Consider the following 22,422-nt stretch of genomic DNA (forward strand, 5'->3'; position numbering starts at 1 on the left):
GCTGCCTAAGCATGGTCCCCAATCCAAGAACAACGGCGACAGCTGCCTCTGATTGGGAACCACACCACGACCAACATAGATCTAGACGTGCTAGATCTAAACCTAGAAAAATACAACATAGAACATCACAACATAGAAAGCACATACCCCTGACTCAACAAATAAGATCCCCAGAGTCGAGGGCGTGACAGAGACACCCACATCAAACCATAACTCGAAAGCAGAGCTTACGTTTGCCAGAAATCACTCATGGCCACTAGCATTTCTTAATTAAACAAATCTAAAACAAGGCCAAATCAGGAAGTGCGAGTACGCCCTTTAAAGCGAACTAATGACATAGTTGCTGCGTCTACCTTGCTCCCTTTCAGATGAGCCAAGGGCACTTAGAACAGCAGCAGCCAGGGCAAAGGGTAGGTAAGAGGATGATTTAGGTGACCCAGAAACAGGCCCAAAACAAGTTAGGCTACCCCAGCTAGCTCCTTGGCCGTTTTGGATTGAAAAACCCTAAAAGAGACACTTAGACAAGACAGAGAGACAGCAACAATAATAGGATATGATGGAGAGAGACACCGAGACAAGACAGAGAGACAGCAACAGAAGAGTAGGATAGGATGGAGAGAAACACCAGACAAGACACAGACACAGCAACAGAAGAATAGGATATGATGGAGAGAGACAGCAGACAAGACACAGAGACAGCAACAGAAGGGATATAGATATGATGGAGAGAGACAGCAGACAAGACACAGAGACAGCAACAGAGGTGCGGACTCCGACACGCTGTAAACCAACTTAACCCAGGGTAGGGGCCGGGTGGGCATTCCGCCTTGGGCGGATCCGGCTCGGGGCGTGACTCCCTACCTATTCTTCGCCTCCCTGTCTTGAGCCCCTGGTCTGGACTGGACCTTGGTAGCGCTGCTTCCCCTCCCTCCTTCCTCCCTATACTCCAAGGTCTGTCTGGACCCTGAGTGTGGAGACCCCGAGGAACCTGGAGAGGGCTGGCGTCCTGGGTCTGGACTGGAGCCGCGGCCGGTGCTGGACGGGCACGGTGGAAGCGGACTACTCAGGCTCCCGGACTGGAGCCGCTGGCTCGGATCTAGACTGGACCCCGGTGGAGCTGGATCTCAGCTCACGGGTGGAGCCGCTGACCCGAGCTGGACTGGACCCGGTGGAAGTGGACTGCTCTGGCTCTGGAGTGGAGCCGCTGACCGGAGCTGGGCTGAACCCCGGTGGTGTGAGACTGCTCTGGCTCCCGGAGTGGAGCAGCTGACCGGAGCTGGCTCCAGGCACCGGTGGAGCGAGACTGCTCTGGCTCTGGAGTGGAGCAGCTGACCGAGCTGGATCAGGCACCGGTGGAGCGGAGCTGCTTTTGGCTCTGGACTGGAGCAGCTTAGCGGAACTGGATCAGGCACTGAGTAGAGCGGACTGCTCTGACTCCGGACTGGAGCTGCTGACTGGTGCGGACCAGGCACCGGTGGACGGGCGCGTCGTGCGGACTGGACACACTCACCACTGGTCTGGTGAGGGAGCGGGCTCTGGGAGGACGGACTAGGAACATGCACCACTGGCTGTGCGAGGGGGGCAGGCAGGGCCCGGGCCGGGCTGGTGGCGCGCACCACGGGCCCGGTGCGAGGGACAGGGGCCGGGCCGGGCCGGGCTGGCGGCAGCGCACCACTGGCTTGGTGCGAGGGACAGGAGCTCTGGGCCGGGCCGAGGCTGGCGGCCAGCGCACCACTGGCTTGTGCGAGGGACAGGGGCAGGCCGGACGGGGCTGGCGGCGCGCACCACTGGCTTGAGGAGTGCGAGGGACAGATCAGGCGGACCGGCCTGTGTGGCCATGCGCACCACTGGCTTGGTGCGGGAGCAACGACCGGACTGCGCGGACTGGAGGTCTGGAGCGGAGAGCTGGCACAACCCGTCCTGGCTGGCTAGCCACTTTCGCACACTACACGTGCGGGGCGCTGGCACAGGGCGCACTGGGCTGTGCACGCGTGCTGGCGACCACATTACGTAGAACCGAGGCGCAGAATATGCGGGACCGAGGCGTACTGGAGACCAGGAGGCGTTGAGCGGCCACAACCCGTCCTGGCTGGATGCCCATCTTACGCCCACGGCACGTGCGTGGTGCTAGCACAGGACACTTACAAGGGCTAGTGCCGGCACACTGGCGACACAGTGCGTAGCTCCACGCATAACATGGAGCCTGCCCAGTCACACGCCTCCCTCGCATGAGCCATGGGGAGTTTGGCTCTGCTCTAACACTAGGCTCCGCCAGCCAACCTTTTGTTAGCCTTCAAAAAAAATTGGGGCTGTTCTCAGGCTTCTTTCTCGGACGGGCGCCTTCTGCGTTGCCGCTGCTCCCTCTCTATACCTCGCCTACACTGTCTCCTCCCAAGGGTAGCGATCCATCCCGGCCTGAATCTCCTCCCATGTCCAGGAACCCTTTCCTTCCAGGATCTCCTCCCATGTCCAGGCTGTCTGCTCCTGGACACGCTGCTTCGGTCCTCGTTTGGGTGGGATCTTCTGTCACGATCTCGTTGATGAATGGAGTCCAGACCAAGGCGCAGCGTGATATGCATATATGTTTTGGGCCGAATAAACAATGACAAAACAACAAGCAAGGCTTGTTAAGTCCAAAGGTACACAAACAACATACCTCACTACAGAACAAGATCCCACAACCCACTAATTGCCAATAGGCTGCCTAAGTATGGTCCCCAATCAGAGAACCCAGCGGCGACAGCTGCCTCTGATTGGGAACCACCACCCGACCCAACATAGATCTAGACGTGCTAGATCATAAACCTAGAAAATACAACATAGAACATCACAACATAGAAAGTCACACCTGAGCTCCAACAAATAAAGTCCCCAGAGTCAGGGCGTGACAGAGACACCCACATCAAACCATAGCACCAAAACAGCTTACGTTTGAAATCATCATAGCCACTAGCATTTTCTTAATTAAACAAATCTAAAACAAGGCCAAATCAGGAAGTGCAGTACGCCCTTTAAAAGCATGAACTAATGACATGTTGCGCGTCTACTTGCTCCCTTTCCAGGTGAGCCAAGGAGCACTTAGAACAGCAGCAGCCAGGGCAAAAGGGTAGGTAAAGAGGATAATTTAGGTGACCCAGAAACAAGCCCAAAACAAGTTAAGCTACCCCAGTAGCTCCTTGACGATTTTGGATTAAAAAACTAAAGAGAAACACCAGACAAGACAGAGAGACAGCAACATAATAATAGGATATGATGGAGAGAGACACCAGACAAAGACAGAGAGACAGCAACAGAAGAGTAGGATAGGATGGAGAGAGCCACCAGACAAGACACAGACACAGCAACAGAAGAATAGAGGATATGATGGAGAAGACACCAGACAAACACAAACCAAGAATATATGATATGATGGAGAGAGACAGCAGACAAGACTTAGAACAGCAACAAGAATAATAGGATATATGATGCAGAGAGACACAAGACAAGACACAGAGACAGCAACAGAAGAAATAGGATATGATGGAGAGAGGCACCAGACAAGACACAAGAGACAGCAACAGAAGTGTAGGATATGATGGAGAGAGACACCAGACAAGACACAGAGGCAGCAACAAGAAGAATATGATATGATGGAGAGAGACACCAGGAACAAGACACAGAGACAGCAACAGAATAATAGGATATGTTGGAGAGAACACCAGACAAGACACAGAGACAGCCCAACAGAAGAATAGGATAGGATGGAGACGACCAGACAAGACACAGAAACAGCAACAGATAATACTAAGAGACAGCAACAGATAATACTAAGATCAACAGATTGTATGGGACTCCTTTAAATGTGCCTTTAGAGGCTATGCACTGGTCAGTACTCATCTCAAAAAACAAAAACAATTTAGGTCAAAATAGTTTATACTAACAAATGAAATAGAATTACAACAGCATGTAAAAGCATGAGGATGCCGAAACAAGATGATAAAAACAAAAGAAATGGAGAAACTTATTCAAGAAAGTCAAGTGTAATATATTATAAAAATAAAACAAACTGGATGGAATATGAGGAGAAAAATACACTTTAAAAAGTATTTTTTTAATCTTCAACATAGGAATGCTACCAAAAATAATTTAATGAAACTGGTTACAATTGGCCAGGTCATCCATGATTCACCAAATGATATTTTGAAGGAGAAACAAAGTACTTTTAAGCATATGTTTTCGTTTCAGTCGCCTCCCATCTCCTCTATCTGAAGCTAATTGTAGAGATGTTTTTCTATTGATAATGTAAAATTAACAGCCATACAGAAAACTCATGTGAAGGTGAAAGTACAGAGGAGGAACTTCTGGATGCAGTTAAGAGCTTTAAGTCCGGGAAAACTCCAGGGTTGGATGGACATACACCGGTCGTATACCAAACCTTTTTGATATACTAAGAGGACCGTTATTAGCAATGTTTTAACCACTCCCTATGTAAATGGTAGATTATCGACGCACTCAAGAGAAGGTCACGATCTCATTATTCACTGAAACAGGATACAAGTGGAAAATAGTAAAGATCCGGCATGAAGAAAAAATTGGAGGCCCCTTACACTTCAGTGTTGTGATGCAAAAATTCTAGCAAAATGTATAGACGCATAGAATTTAAAAGGTATTGTTGGATATTATTCATTCTAATCAGACAGGTTTTTACATGGAAGATATATTGGAAATAATATAAGGCAAGTATTGGAAACAATAGAACATTTTTGGAAAATCTGGGATACCAGGCCTGCTATTCATAGCAGACTTCGAAAAAGGCATTTGATAAAAATCGACTGGGGTTTATATATAAATGCCTAGAGCATTTCAATTACTGGAGAATCTCTTATGAAATGGGTCAAAATCATGCTATAGTAACCTAGGTGTAAAATAGTAAATAATGGCAATTTCTCCGAAAGTTTTAAACTGTCAAGAGTGAAATGCAAGGTTGTCCAGTATCGTATCTATTTAGTGTGGCCATCGAGATGTTAGCTATTAAAATCAGATCCAACAATAATATCAGAGGATTAGAAATCCAGGGCTTAAAAACAAGGTGTCATTGTATGCGCTGATGATTCATGTTTTCTTTTAAATCCACAACTAGAATCCCTCCACAGCCTCATAGAGGATCTAGATACATTTACTCTAACTGCCTCTGGATTACAACCAAATTATGACAAATGTACTGTCTTACGTAGTGGATCATTTAAAAAATAAAAATGTTACATTACAATGTGGTTTACCAATAAAATGGTCTGATGGTGATGTGGATATGCTTGGAATACATATCCCAAAAGAAATAAATGATCTCACTTCAATAAATTATAATAGAAAGTTGGCAAAAATAGATAAGATCTTGCTACCATGGAAAAGGTAAATACCTGTCAATTTGTGGAAAAAATCCTGATTAACTCTTTAGTATTATTTTACCTATTTGCTTATGGTCTTGCCCTCGCCCATAGCTAACAGTTTTTTAAATTATATGAGAAAAAAATATTCCCTTTTATTTGGAACAGCAAGCCAGACAAAATTAAACGGGCCTATTTATATAATGAATATGAAGTCGGAGGACAGAAATTGTATTAAATATTAAAGCTTATTAGACCTATCACTAAAAGCTTCAGTCATACAAAAGTTATACTTAAATCCGAACTGGTTCTCTAGCAAATTAGTAAGATTAAGCCTCACCCAATGTTCAAGAATGTCCTTTTTCCCTTTATTCCAGATTAAGCACTCACTTTCAGCTATTTGAAAAGGAAATCTTCTCCCAAATATCACTATTTCTAAAACAAGCATAGAAAGTTGGTTGCAATTTCAATTTAATCCTCCAGAAGCAACAAGAACAAATAAAGCAACACATATTGTAACGTTAAACTCAAATATACTAATTGACAAAAAAAACTTTTTTTTTTTTAAACAAAATTTATAAAAAAAGTATAATCTTCGTAAATGATATCATTGGTAGGACTGGCGGAGTTATGTCGCACATGCAGCTAACAAAAACATATGGAAATGTCTCTGCTCTACCCAAAATTACAACCAAATAATTGCAGCCTTACACATAAAAATGGAAGAGGAAAGTGGAAGGGGGAGAAAGTAGAACTTGTCTGTCGGCCTTGCATTAAAAGAACATAATTGGTTAAGGGAAAACTGTGATAAATAAAAAAAAGCATATCAGTTTCATTTAAGGACCAAAAGGATTGACAGCCGTCCCATATAGGGTGCAAAATAGTTGGGAAAGAGATTTTTGACGTGCACGATCCAGCGGCATAGTGTTTATGAACTGATACGCAAAAATGTACACGGATTTAAGAGTAGAATCTTTCAATTGAAAGTATTATATACATTCTTGCTACCAAATAATGTTTATTTTATATGGGGGATACAATCTTCCCAGCTCTTTGCAGATTTTTGATGCGAAGAGACGGAATCATTAGATCATTTGTTTTGGTACTGTCCATTTTGTAGCTTGTTTTTGGAACTGGTCCAGGAATGGCTAAAGGATTACAATATTTGCCTGGAGCTAACTGGCAGATATTACTGGGTGATCTGAAAAGTCATAGTCAATGCGATCAATAATATAATACTACTTTTAGCAAAAATATTTAATTTTAATTCAGAATCTGTAGAAGCAATGAGAATAGAAAGTTAAAGAATTTTGTAAAAAACATCACAGTACAGTTGAAATATATGGCAAATAGAAATCCTATATGGATGGTGTTAAAGAGATAGATGGGAGAGTGTTGAATGGAGGCTGAAGATGGGACTAATAACAACTAGCAACAAAATAATAACAAGATAACTAATAATGTAAGCATACTGTGTCCCACTTAATAAGTATGTAGGTTGTATGTTTGGAGCTTTTGGGAAAAAGCACAGGAAAAGATATGGCATATAGAAGCAAACCGGTTGGACATCATGAAAATGATCGGAGAGGTTGAGAGTAGAAGTCGGAGAAAAAAATTATTGTAAAATTGACTGTGTCCATAAAATTTAGATAGTAAGTATAAGCTACAGTGAAGTAGAGGCCTAAGCATTGTTGTTCACTAGTTTAGCCCAAGTAGGGAAAGGGTGGTGGGGTTGGAATGTAATAAAGGGAATATATATAAAAAACATGGAGGATTGGAAGTGATACAGACAATTACATTGATGCTGGAAGTTACAATCTATCTGCAATATTAAGCAGATCTACCCCCAAAAAAATAAATAAATAAATAAATAAAAATAAAAGACAGCAACAGAAGAGGGTGGGAGACAAGAGAGACAGCAACAGATAATTCTAAGAGACAGCAACAGAATACTAAGAGCAACAGAAGAGGGCTGACAAAGAGACAGCAACAGATAATACTAAGAGACAGCAACAGATAATACTAAGAGCAACAGAAGAGGAGTAGACAAGAGAGACAACAACAGATAATACTAAGACAGCAACAGAAGAGGGTACACAAAAGAACAGCAGCAGATAATACACTAAGACAGCAACCGAAAGGGTAACAAGAAGACAGCAGCAGATAATACTAAAGACAGCAACAGATAATACTAAGAGACAGCAACAGATACTACTAAAACAGCAACAGATAATACTAAGAGCAACAGAAGAGGGCTGACACAGAGACAGCAACAGATAATACTAAGAGACAGCAACAGATTATACTTAGAGACAGCAACAGATTATGCTAAGAGACAGGCAACAGATTGTGCTAAAATCAACAGAAGAGGGTAGACAAGAGAGACAGCAACATATAATACTAAGATCAACAGAAGAGGGTGAGCCAAGAGAGACAGCAACGAAAAGCTGACACAGAGAGGGGAGGGAGAGAGGTAGGAGGAGGGGTGAGCACAGTAGGCACTGTATCATCAAAGCACTGTGGTGTGCTGGGCTGAGTGAGTGAGGTGAGTGAGTGAGTTGAGTGAGTGAGTGAGTGAGTGAGTGAGTGAGTGTGAGAGTGAGAGAGAGAGTGTGTGTTTGGGTACTGTGGGATCCTTTAATCCAGTTTGGTCAAAGAATCACTCCATTTGCAGCAAGTATAGCCTTGCAGACTTTTGGCATTCTAGTTGTCAATTTGTTGAGGTAATCTGAAGAGATTTCACCCCATGCTTCCTGAAGCACCTCCTCACAAGTTGGATTGGCTTGATGGGCGCTTCTTACGTACCATATGGTCAAGCTGCTCCCACAACAGCTCAATAGGGTTGAGATCCGGTGACTGTGCTTGGCCACTCCATTATAGACAGAATATCCAGCTGACTGTTTCTACCCTAAATAGTTCTTGCATAGTTTGGAGCTGTGCTTTGGGTGGTGTCCTGTTGTAGGAGGAATTTGGCTCCAATCAGCGCCGTCCACAGGGTATGGCATGGCGTTGCAAAATGGAGGGATAGCCTTCCTTCTTCAAAAATCCCTTTTACCCTGTACAAATCTCCCACTTTACCACCACCAAAGCACCCAGACCATCACATTGCATCCACCATGCTTGACAGATGGCATCAAGCACTCCTCCAGCATCTTTTCATTTGGTCTGCGTCTAGAAATGTTCCTCTTTGTGATCCGAAAACCTCAAACTCGATTCATCTGTCCATAACACTTTTTCCAATCTTCACTCTGTCCAGTGTCTGTGTTCTTTGCCCATCTTAATCTTTTTATTTTTTATTAGCCAGTCTGAGATATGGCTTTTTTCTTTGCAACTCTGCATAGAAAGTCCAGCATCCCGGGAGTAGCCTCTTCACTGTTGACGTTGTGACTGGTGTTTTGTGGGTACTATTTAGTTGAAGCACTGTGATGCGTCTGTTACTCACACTAGACACTCTATTGTATTTGTCCTTTAATCAGCACAACAGTTTCCAGCTGTGTCTAACATAAGTATAAGGGGTTTCTATTGATCAATTAGCCTTTTTAAAATGATTAGCTTGGAATAGCAAGCTTCAACGTGCCATTGGAACACAGGAGTGATGGTTGCTGATAACGGGCCTCTGTACGCCTATGTAGATATTCCATTTAAAAATCACGTTTCCAGCTACAATAGCCATTTACAACATTAACAATGTCTACACTGTATTTTCTGATCAATTTTATGTTATTTTAATGGACAAAATAATTGCTTTCCTTTCGAAAACAAGGACATTTCTTAGTGACCCCAAACTTTTGTTACAGAGTAGAGAGTGTTCCAGATTAGAGAGACCCAGAGTACTAACTGTATTCGAATACTGGCAGTGTCTGCTGTGGCGGGTGGGAAGGTGATATTACTTTTTTTTTTTGCAGGTGGAGGATGCACCCGGACCCCCTTACTGGCTTTGGGCTATGCCCCAAGTATGCTCAATCCCTAAAAAAGCCCCGGGTGTAGAAAAAATATATTTCGATATGTTGGTAACAGCCATCTTCAACCCACACTTTCATATGAATCACAATCGATTATTATTTCCAAAATAATGTACAGGATTGATCAGGAATTGGCCTATGTTTGGTGACATGACTTCTTCTTCCTTTATGGATTAGGAGTACAGTGCTTGTGTGATGTACTGGGTGGTGTGCCCAGGATAAATTGCTTCCGTGTACATTTCCTGTAAATTTGTAAGCAATAAATGTCGTCTTTTGCTCCAGTAAGAGAGACGTTCGATGTAGATTGTCCCACTACTCAGCCCGTTGGTTTGTTTCGGAAGTTCATTGTTTTGTGGGACAGTTTTTGTGTTGACTTGCTTGCAAGTAAGTACCAGGCCAACTACCATGGCGCCTTTCTCCTGCAGGCCAACTACCATAGCCTTGCTTTCTCTCAATACCTCTGAGTATTTATATTTATACCATACACTTTTTACATATTTGTTAATGTTGAATTACCTTATGAATGTTTTATAATAAGTGAAGATGGGACTTTAAACGGTGTCCTAACTCTGTGGTCGCTAAAGATCCAATTAACTTATTGCAGTACGTCATGATGAGTACCATTGTAGGTGTAATGTGTTTATCAAACTTTATTCCTATCAGGACCATGTATGTAAAGTACTATGAATAATGTATATTTAACAAAATATCTGTAAAAAAACTAAAATTTAAAACTAATGTAAAGCAGTTAATTTTGTCCTCCGACAGGGAGGTGGATGGGCCAATAAAATAAATAAAATTACAAGTATGTAGGTTAGGATGGTGAGTTCCCCTTAAACTGTAAAGAGCTTTGTGTGTCTAGAAAAGAGTTATTCATGTAAGCCCAATCAGGTTATTATTATAATTAAATGTTTTGCCATCTTCGGTAGCAAGAAGACCATGCCTTTCTCAAAATATGTAAACTGGTACAAAATATCAAAGAAAAGATTGGACTGCAAGGCTGTGATGAATGCGTAAATAAAGAAATTACTATAGTAAGTGCCTATGTGCCAAATACAGTAACAGGGGTTAAAGTGTTCATCTTAAAACGCCATAAAATCTGCCAATTTCAAACATTTACACATTTATCTGAGCATTTCATGTGACTTCCAGTAATGCGTTTTTACTTGTGGATTACGTGTTAAGGCTAAAAAAAGATGTGTCCATTTGTTTGTCTTGTGCCATTTTTTAAACAATGCGAATGTGCAGTAAACCTATTTTGGGTTAAAACACGCCACTATGAGTTGGGGCGAACGTTATGAGCTTGCTTGCAAACTGAGTTTGAATAAGATATCAATTACCGTTGCAGTTAGAAAGGTTGGTTTTATTATAGCTAATAAATAACAAAATCATTGATGGATCGATAGTGATGACACAGGCCGGTTCGCATGTGTCATCCTCCTCATCCTGATTGGTCGAGTAGGCGGGCCTTCTGACTTCGTGGCTGTGGTAACTAAGTGACAACCAAAAGTATTCATCCTTGGCGTTTTTCCTACTTTGTTGCATTACAACCTGTAATTTAAATGGACTTTATTTGGAATTCATGTAATGGACATACACAAAATGATCCATATTGGTGAAGTGAAATGAAAAAACTATAACTTGTTTCAAAAATTCTAAAAAATAAATAACGGTAAAGTGGTGCATGCATATGTGTATTCACCCCCTTTGCTATGAAGCCCCTAAATAAGATCTGGTACAACCAAGTACCTTCAGAAGTCACATAATTAGTTAGATTGCACACAGGTGGACTTTATTTAAGTGTCACATGATCTCATTTATATACACCTGTTCTGAAAAGCCCCAGAGTCTGCAACACCAAGGGGCACCACCAAGCAAGCGGCACCATGAAGACCAGGCGCAGCTCCAAACAAGTCAGGGACAAAGTTTGGTGGTACAGATCAGGGTTGGGTTATAAAAAAATATCAGAAACTTTGAGGCATTCACGGGAGCACCATTAAATCCCATTATTAAAAAATGGAAAGAATATGGCATCACAACAAACCTGCCACAGAGGGCCATCCCACCAAAACCTACGGACCAGGCATGGAGGGCATTAATCAGAAAGGCAACAAAGAGACCAAAGATAACCCTGAAAGAGCTGCAAAGCTCCACAGCGAGAAGACAAGGTATCTGTCCATAGGACCACACATTAAACAGTACACTCCACAGGCTGGGCTTTACAGAAGAGTGGCCAGAAAAAGCCATCGCTTAAAGTAAAAAAGCAAACATGTTTAGTGTTAGCCAAAAGGAATATTGGGGAGACTCCCCAAACATATGGAAGAAGGTACTCTGGTCAGTGTGAGCTAAAATTGAGCTTTTGGCCATCAGAAGCTTACCATGTGCAGGCGCAAACCCAACACCTCTCATCACCCCGAGAACACCATACCCATACTGAAGCATGGTGGTGGCAGCATCATGCTGTGGGGATGTTTTTCATCGGCAGGGACTGAAACTGGTCAGAATTGAAGGAATGATGGATGAGCGCTAAAGCCAGGAAATTCTTGAGAAACCTGTTTCAGTCTTCCAGGGTGAACTGGGATGGAGGTTCACCTTCCAGCAGGACGATGACCTAAGCATACTTCTAAAGCAACACTCGAGTGGTTTAAGGAAACATTTAAATGTCTTGGAATGGCCTAGTCAAAGCCCAGACCTCAATCCAATTGAGAATCTGTGATATGACTTAAAGATTACTGTACACCAGCGGAACCATCCAACTTGAAGGAGCTGGAGCAGTTTTGCCTGAAGAATGTGCAAAAATCCCAGTGGCTAGATATTATGAAAAACATAGAAAGATACCTCTGTAGTCCTCTGTAGCTCAGCTGGTGGAGCACGGCGCTTGTAACGCCAAGGTAGTGGGTTCGATCGGGACCACCCATACACAAAAATGTATGCACGCACGACTGTAAGTGGCTTTGGATAAACGTCTGCTAAATGGCATATTATATTATTATACCCCAAGGGCTTTTTGCTGTAATTGCTGCAAAAGGTGACTCTACAAAGTATTGACTTTGGGGGGTTGAATAGTTATGCACGCTCAAGTTGTTTTTTTGTCTTATTTCCTGTTTGTTTCTCAAAAAAATTATTTAGCATCTTCAAAGTGGTAGGCATGTTGTGTAAATCAAATGATACAACCCCCAAACAAATCCATTTGAATTTCAGGTTGTAAGGCAACAAAATAGAAAAAAATGCCAAAAGGGGGTGAATACCTTCGCAAGCCACTGTATGTCACGGTTGTGCTGTATGGATTGGTGGCCCTGTGAGATCAACGGTCATGGTGAGGAAATGTTTCAGAAAGGTGTTGCTAGTTAAATCAAATGTTTTTTGTAAAATCTAATCAGAATTGTATTCCTCACATGCATCGTAAACAACAGGTGTAGCCTTACAGTCACTTGCAGGTATACAGACCCCTTCCCAACAACACAAGAGAAAGAAAATAGAAATAATAGAAAAGTAAAACACGTAATAATAAAAGTAATAGATACACAATGAGTAACAATCTTGGCTATATTACGAGGTACCATTCCAGTACCAAGTCGGCGTGCAGGTTATGAAGTAGTTGAGGTAGATATGTACAGGAATAAAGTGATTTAACAGGACAGAAAATAAAACAGTAGCAGCGTGTGTGATGAGTCCAAAGTTAGTGCAAAAGGGTCAGTAGGATGAGTCTGGGTAGCTATTTGGTTAACGCTATAACACTTTTATGGCTTTGGGGGTAGAAGCTGATGCATCGGTACAGCTTGCCATGCTGGCCAACAGAAAGTACAGTCTAAATGACTTGAGGTGGCTGGAGCACAATGTTTGGGGCCACTTCCTCGGCCACTGCCTGGTATAGATGTATTGGATGGCAGGAACTCGACCCCAGTGACATACTGGGAAGTACACACTACCAGCTTTATGGCGTTTTTGTGGTTGGATGTCAAGCAGTTGCCATACCAAGTGGCGATGCTGCCAGTCCAAGGTGCTCTCAATGGTGCAGCTGTAGGAAGCGTCCTGACGGGAAGAGATGTTGTCATGCGCTCTTTACGACTGTGTTGGTGTGTGTGGACCATGAAACATCCTTAGTGATGTGGACACCGAAGAACTGAAGGCTCGACACGAGTCAGCAGCCCCGTCGGTGGATGGGGGCATGCACCGACCCTCCATTTCCTGTAGTCCCACGATCCCAGCTCCTTGTCTTGCTGAGATGTTGTTTTATTGGGACCACACTGCCAGGTCTCTGACCTCCTCCCTATACGCTGTCTCCTCTCGTCGTGAAGTGGGTGTGCTGACCACACAGTCGTGGGTGAACAGGGAGTACAGGGACCTTACGCACCCCGAGGGGCCCCTTGTTGGCAGGTCAGTGTGGTAGATGTTGTTGCCTATCCTTTCACCTTGGGCGCCCCGCCAGGAACTCCAGGATCAGTTCAGAGGGAGGGTTGCTAGTCAGGGTCCTTAATTTTGAAATGACCTTGGAGGGCACTATGGTGTTGAGCAGCTAGACTGTAGTCAATGAACAGCATTCTCACATAGAGTGTTCCTGTTGTCCAGGTAGGTTTCAGGGCAGTGTGGAGTGCAACCAGGGTGCGTCATCTGTGGATCTGTTGGGGCGTACAAATTGGAGTGAATCAGGGTGTGGGATGATGGTGTTGATGTGAGCCTGGCACAGGGCCTTTCAAAGCAGTTCATGGCTACAGATGTGCGTGCTACGGGGCAATAGTCATTTATACAGGTTACCTTGACGTTCTAGTACAAGTGAAACCCTTTGGTTTGCGCCAAATCCTACAGAAGTGTGGGAGAGAGATTATACTTCACTCATCTAAGGTAAAAGATAGTTGTAAGCTATAAAAATTGTTAAAAACACCTTTTTACCAATGGAATTAAGGATTATATATTAACTGAATATGTGGGGAGCAAAATATTTATTGTACAGAAAAGACCAACCATACAAATTATAGGCAATTCAGGTAACATTTTTCCATTCAGGTAACATAAGATATTATATACAGGAATAATACATATTTACAGTATGGTGAGTGACTGGGAGAGAAGGCAAGCTGGATGAACAGAAAATATTATACTTATTCTAAAGGTTGGCTTTAGTCTGACTACCCAACACATGACTCCGGCCAAAAGAGCACCACTAACCTTTCTTCTGGAGCGATTGGATAGAGCCGTCAATGAAGCTGGAGAAGGATCATTGTGATGGACAATCAGACAGTCCATCATGTAAGGAATAATATCTCCATTCAACACATGGTTAGATTTCCAACAGTTCATATTTTTCAATGTCCTTATTAAAAAACAAAATTAAAAATATTCACAATAAAATGTGATATATATACACTGAATATATATATTTTTAACAGATTCCAAGTCCACTTGAGATCCGGCCTGTGTTTGCGCTGGTGTGACTTCAAATGGTCCAACTGTTTGAGCGGAGTCCACGGACAGCACAGCAGTGCGGTCTCTCCCCAGTGTGGATGCGCTGGTGCACCTTCAAATTGTCCGCCCGAGCAGAGCTCTTGTCACACATAGTGCAGCGGTGGGGTTTCTCCCTGCGTGTGAATGCTTGCTGATGCAGCTTGAGGTTCCAGAGCCGACTGAACTTGTTCCCACAGATGGAGTTAGTAGCAGTAAAAGGCTTTGTCTGTCGTCTGGCTGCACTTGTGCCTCTTCGGGTCGGAGAGAAGGGGAGGTGAAGCCCTTGCCACAGTGGCTGCAGAGGTGGAGTCCCTCGGCCTGGTGGACCTTGAGGTTGCATGCCTGGGTGAATATTACCGGCACTGGGTCGGGAGTATGGATGCCCAGACCCTGACCCTGCACTCAACCCTCTTCCCGTTTCGTGTTTCTGCTTGTGGGATTGATTGCAGGCGTGACGCCTCCCCTCCTCCTCCTCCTTTTACCTGCTCTTGTGAACGATCTCTGAAGTTTGAGAGAGTGTCCAAAGTCGTCAGCGGCACCACAGCTCTCTGTGTTGTTGTTGTGTTCTGAGCTTCCAGAGTGGATGGAGTTAGCACCCTGTGGCGGCTCATGCCTGCCTCTGGCATAATACCGTGTTTGGGGTACAAGACACTGGAGTCCTGCAGGTAATCCCCTCCTCGTTGATCAACAGGCAGTTCCAGGGCTCCTACCTCCCGGGTGGGAGGATGGCGTTGAAGCGATCCTACCTGCTCCCTCCGGCCCCGATGTGGGTCAGTCATGGGAGTGATGGTGATGAGGTCTACCTCAGACCCCCCAGGTTCACCTGACCCACAGGCTCCATAGCTCGCGCCCCCAGACGAGTCGGAGAACCAGTGAAGCCTATCCAGCCCTTCTATGTCTAGAAGATGGCCGCCACCACACCACCGTCGAAACCACAGACTTCTCAAGAGCCGCCCCCAGTTCCTTCATGCTGTAACAAGGGCGGTAGAGAGGGTTGATGGGGTCCCCTGAGTCTCCCTCTGGGCCGGGAGGTTTAGGCCCCTGGTCTAGGCAGACCCCAGTCATCCACAGGCACTGCTGCAGCTTTTGCTCACTGAAACTCTTCCTGGGCCCAAGATGTTCGGAACCGTTGGCCCCTGAAGAGACACAGGGAGACATGAGGTGTTAGAAGCCATTTGCATTAGGAGGCATTGGCAATAGTTCTACCTCATCATAGAAATGGTCTGTTATGTTTGTTGGCAAACTCCTGAACTCTCCGTCCAGGCAGACACCCCATCTCTCCCGTAGCTCAGTGTTGTGGAGAGCCTCCTCTTTCAGCAGGCTATCCAGCTTCTGATCCTCCGGAACCTCTGTGGACTGGAAGAGGAAATTAATGTGAGTTGATTCTGACTAAATGATGGATAAACTGACAGTGAATGAATAGAGCAGACATGACCTGGTCCCTATTCCTCCAGACAGAAAATCGTTCTAATCTGTTCTGGACAATATAAAGTTCTAAACTAACTTTCTGTAACACAGGTCCCCACCTACCTCAGAGGTTCTCCTAGGACTGGTGGACTCTGCTCGCCACATCATGGAAGGTTTCCGGCCACGCTCCCACAGCTGCTCCACTCCTCCCCTGGTACCTTCTCCTGCTTCAGGCCACACCCCCTCTCCGCATCTAGCCACAGGTAAACAAAGAGAAGATTTTATTTGGAGAAAGAAAAAAGGGCCAAGATTGAACGACAGACTGAGCAGATCACAGTCGAAAAATGGCATCAGGTACAGACCTCGCGTCCCCTGAATACAAACCCCATTCAAATTACCTATAAATGTAATTGCTCTTTTGAGAACCTCCTTGAGCCAGTGCAGTATTGAGCGCTCAGTTGAGCCAGGACAGGGTTGAAGTACCGCTCTGAAGATGAGCCAGACCAGGGAGAAATAACGCCCTGAAGTTGAGCCAGACCAGGGTGAAGTACCATCAGTTCAGCCGACCAGGGTGAAATACCGCTTCCTAAAGTTGAGCCAGACCAGGGTGAGTACCGCTCTGAAGTTGGTTAGCCACCAGGAGAAGTACCGGCTCTAGTTGAGCCAGACCAGGGGTGAAGTACCGCTCTGAAGTTGAGCCAGACCAGGGTGAAGGGGTACCGCCCTGAAGTTGAGCCAGACCAGGGTCGAAGTACCGCTCTCTAGTTGAGCCAGACCAGGGAGGAAAATTCTGCTCCGAAGTTGAGCCAGACCAGGGTGAAGTACCGCTCTGAAGTTGGGCCAAACCAGGAAGAAGTACCTGTGGCGACAGGTGTGGTACACACTTCCAGTGGTTGCCTGGGAGTCGCTTTGCAGAGATGATTTTCGACCAGTAGGGAGCGAGATTTTTACAAAAAGTGGATTCCTGCTTTTTGGCCGACCCGTGTGTTGTTTCAGGTTGGGTAAAGGACAAACTGGGAGCGGTTACATCTGTGAAAGTTTTGAGAAGTTGAATTGTTTTGAGTTTTTGTGCATCCTCCACCCAAAGGCAGGGGACGGCTGCGCATCACACGTCTCGGGGCTCAACTTGTGTCACACTTTACTCTCCGGAGCAGGGCACCGCTCAAAGGATGATCAGTGGGGCCGCGTTGAGTGTAGAGGTGGATCGATGAAAAGGAATACTCCCTAGTGTTTGTGACGCCTTGGCCGTTTGGTGAGTCGTAGACCCGGTGGCAATGGCGAGACCGATAATACCCTGTCTGTCTTGTTGAGCTTTGAAACAGAGTTTCTACCTGATAAGGTCAGGTTAGGTTATATTTTATATTCTGTGAGGGCCTATGTTCGAACACACTACGGTGCTTTTTTAAGTGTCAAGGATCTGGACATGTTGCGCAGTGTGTAGAAGGGAGATGCTGGCGATGTGGAAGTGCAGGAGGGTATAGCCAGAGTACAGAAAGGACAGAGAAAGCACTGTGTTAACTGTGTGGGGTGGGGTGGGGGGCATGCAGCTGGGGATCCCCAAGTGCCCTGTAAGAGAGAGACAGGTTGAGATTAGCCAGAGTTCGAGTGGGGCAGAATGTTTCCTATACTGAGGCAGTGAAGAGAGTAGAGGATAGCCCAGGGTTAGTGATTCGACTGGGGAGCCCCCCACAGTGAGTAAGCTTGAAGAGAGAGATTCAGAGAGGGATGAGTTTTAGTACGGTGGAATTTCTTTGCATTTATAGCCATGATGATCAACTGACCGTGTAAGCATTTTAGTCATTTAGCAGACGCTCTTATCCAGAGCGATTTACAGTTAGTGAGTGCATACATTTTCATACTGCCCCCCACGTGGGAAACTTGAACCCACAACCCTGGCGTTGCAAGCACCATGCTCTACCAACTGAGCTACACAGGGCCCAGGTGTAGGATCTTTTAGGGCCAAAGTAGTGGGATTGGTGGTGGGTTTCTGGAGATAGTGTATAGGTTAGATTTAACGTAAGATATTCCCTTCCTCTTGTCCCTTGTTTTGTGATCAAAATGTGCTGCGAAAGGCAGTAATCTAGTCTGCCGGAAAACACACGAAGAAGATGAAAAGGAACGAAAGCAACATTGTTCATTCGCTATGCAGTCTCCTCAAGCATCTGCGCAGATGAAGGAAATAAATCATCTTATTCAAATGACCACCAATTCAACTGTCTGATCAGTGATCACCAAAGTATGGAAGGACAGTTACAGCAGCCCCACTAGAGGAGTTATTCCTTCATATATACACTGAGTGTACAAAACAGTTAGGGAACACCTGATCCTTCCACAATTGACCAGAGAAATTTCCTCCATCGCACAAAAAGCTTATTTCCTCTCAAATTTTGTGCACAACTTTGTTTACATCCCTGTTAGTGAGCATATATTTTTGCCAAGATAATCCATCCAACTGACAGGTGTGGCATATCAGTTGAAGCTGATTAAACAAAAGTGATCATTACACAGGTGCACCTTGTGTTGGGGACAATAAAAGGCCAGTCTAAATGTGCAGTTTTGTCACACAACACAATGCCACAGATGTCTCAAGTTTTGAGGGAGTGTGCAATTGAAATTCTGACTGCAGGAATATCCACCAGAGCTATTGCCAGATAATGTTATGTTCATTTCTCTACCATAAGCCACCTTCAATGTTGTTTTAGAGAATGTGGCAGTAAGTCCAACCGGCCTCACAACCGCAGACCATGTGTCCTACGCCAGCCCAGGACCTCCGCATCCGATGCTTCTTCACCTGCAGAATCATCTGAGACCAGCCACCCTGACAGCTGATGAAACTGTGGGGTTTGCACAACCGGCGATTTCTGCACAAACTGTCAGAAACTGTCTCCGCGGAAGCTCAGTTCTGCGTGCTCGCGGTGGGGTTATGGTATGGGCAGGCATAAGCTACGGATAACGAACACAATTGCATTTTATCGATGGCAATTTGAATGCACAGAGATACTGTGACGAGATCCTGAGGCCCATTGTTGCGCCATTCATCTGCCGCCATCACCTCATGTTACAGCATGATAATGAACAGCCCCATGTCGCCAGGATCTGTACACAATTACTGGAAGCTGAAATGTCCCAGTTCTTCCCATGGCCTGCATACTCACCATGCATGTCACCCATTGAGCATGTTTGAGATGCTCTGGATCAACGGTACAACAGTGTTCCTGTTCCTGCCAATATCCCAGCAAATTCACACAGCCATTGAAGAGAGGGACAACATTCCACAGGCAACAATCAACAGCCTGATCAACTTTATGAGAAGGTGGTGTGTCACACTGCATGAGGTAAATGGTGGTCACACCAGATACTGACTGGTTTTTCTGATCCAAGCCCCTACCATTTTTTAAAATGGTATCTGTGACCAACAGATGCATATCTGTATTCCCGGTCATTTGAAATACATAGATTAGGGCCTAATGAATTTATTTAAATTGACTGATTTCCTTATATGAACTGTAACTCAGTAAAATCTTTGAAATTGTTACATGGTGCGTTTATATTTTGTTCAGTGTAGATATATTGTCTTTAGAGGTCTCTCTCTCTCCTCACCCGTCTGTGAGGTTCCCGAGCTTCTCTCCTCGGCTTCCTCGCCAGCTCTCCCACAGTCCGCACATTTCCCCCTCCGGTCTCCCTTGCCATCCCTCTCCCTGCGTCTGTTCTCCGACCACTGCAGACGCTTCTTCAGCGACTCGACCTGCTCCCGGCTGCGGGACACCTCCTCCAGGAAACTATCCTCTACCAGCCTGGTGATCTCATATATGGCTGACTTTAGGACCGTCTCCATGACTCCCGAGAGCTGGGCCTGGAAGCTTACGATGGCCTCGGACATCATGGCAAACTGTCTGAGTAGCTAGCTACAGTTAAGAGTTCGTAAAGTTTACCTACTTTTTTTCAGGTGGGTTAGTGTTACGATCCAGTCTATCAAAGGGATAGAAAGCTAGCTAATTAGCTAACGTTAGCAGCAAAGATACTAGTACTAAACCTCTTTTGTCTCTATCAATAACTGTCCTATTGCAATTTTTAATCATTTTGAGATATAAGCTGTAGCATTTACTGTATATGAGGCTATTCGAATGAATATAAATACCAGGGGTATTGAGAGAAAGTAAGGCTATGGTAATTGGCTTGCTACTTAGCTAGCCAGGCAACACAAAGAAAATCCACAAAAACTTCCGTAAACAAACCAACGGGTCGGGTAGTGGGACAGTCTACATTGGAAAGCTCCTCACTGGAGTCTTCGATGAGGTTTAACGGCGGTTGGCATCCAATAAATGTTGCATTACCGCCACCTACTAGACTGGAGTATAACTCCCTTATACTTTGCTTTTAAAAAATACAACAAATACCCTACCATCTAACACTACACTCACATATATATATATATATATATATATATATATATATATAAATAATAACTACAATACTCCACTATTTAAATATATTTATTCCTACTTCAGGCCAACAGCCTGAAAGGATGGGACACCACCACTTAACATACCCTGTAACTCTTCTGATGTCAAGTCTCGCACACCCAAATACCTCTCTGCAGCTGCCACCACAACCTCTATTTTCTGCAACTTACGTTCCATCCCTGCAGTACAGTTGATAACCATTGCTATGAATGCTAAAAATCCAATCTTACTAAAACATACAGTTGAAGTCGGAAGTTTACATACACTTAGGTTGGAGTCATTAAAACTTGTTTTTCAACCACTCCACATATTTCTTGTTAACAAACTATAGTTTTGGCAAGTCTAACCGACTTGACACATGTAAATGTTCCAACAATTGTTTACAGACAGATTATTTCACTTATAATTCACTGTATCACAATTCCAGTGGGTCAGAAGTTTACATACACTAAGTTGACTGTGCCTTTAAACAGCTTGGAAAATTCCATAAAATGATGTCATGGCTTTAGAAGCTAATTGACATAATTTGAGTCAATTGGAGGTGTACCTGTGGATGTATTTCAAGGCCTACCTTCAAACTCAGTGCCTCTTTGCTTGACATCATGGGAAAATCAAAAGAAATCAGCCAAGACCTCAGAAAAATAATTGTAGACCTCCACAAGTCTGGTTCATCCTTGGGAGCAATTTCCAAATGCCTGAAGTTACCACATTAATCTGTACAAACAATAGTACGCAAGTATAAACACCATGGGACCAAGTAGCCGTCATATCGCTCAGGAAGGAGACGCGTTCTGTCTCCTAGAGATGAACGTACTTTGGTGCAAAAAGTGCAAATCAATCCCAGAACAACAGCAAAGGACCTTGTGAAGATGCTGGAGGAAACAGGTACAAAATGATCTATATCCACAGTAAAATGAGTCCTATATCGACAACCTGAAAGGCTGCTCTGCAAGGAAAAAGCCACTACTCCAAAACTGCCATAAAAAAGACATTTTGGAGAAATGTCCTCTGGTCTGATGAAACAAAAATAGAACTGTTTGGCCAAGGGGGTGGCTTGCAAGCTGAAGAACACCATCCCAACTGTGAAGCACAGTGGTGGCAGTATCATGCTGTGGGGGTGCTTTGCTGCAGTAGGGACTGGTGCACTTCACAAAATACATGGCATCATGAGGAAGGAAAATTATGTGGATATATTGAAGCAACATCAAGACATTAGTCAGGAAGTTATAGCTTGGTCGCAAATGGGTCTTCCAAATGGACAATGACCCCAAGCATACTTCCAAAGTTGTGGCAAAATGGCTTAAGGACAACAAAGTCAAGGTATTGGAGTGGCCATCACAAAGCCCTGACCTCAACCCTATAGAAAATGTGTGGGCAGAACTGAAAAAGCGTGTGCGAGCAAGGAGGCCTACAAATCTGACTCAGTTACACCAGCTCTGTCAGGAGGAACGGGCCAAAATTCACCCAACTTATTGTGGGAAGCGTGTGGAAGGCTACCCAAAACGTTTGACCCAAGTTAAACAATTTAAAGGTAATGCTACCAAATACTAATTGACCGTATGTAAACTTCTGACCCACTGGGAATGTGATGAAATAAATAAAAGCTGAAATAAATAATTCTCTCTCTATTATTCGGACATTTCACATTCTTAAAATAAAGTGGTGATCCTAACTGACCTAAGATAGGGAATGTTTACTAGGATTAAATGTCAGGAATTGTGAACAACTGAGTTTAAATGTATTTGGCTAAGGTGTATGTAAACTTCCGACTTCAACTGTATATCA

This window comes from Coregonus clupeaformis, chromosome 22 (genome assembly GCF_020615455.1).
Source record: "Coregonus clupeaformis isolate EN_2021a chromosome 22, ASM2061545v1, whole genome shotgun sequence".
Lineage (NCBI taxonomy): Eukaryota > Metazoa > Chordata > Actinopteri > Salmoniformes > Salmonidae > Coregonus > Coregonus clupeaformis.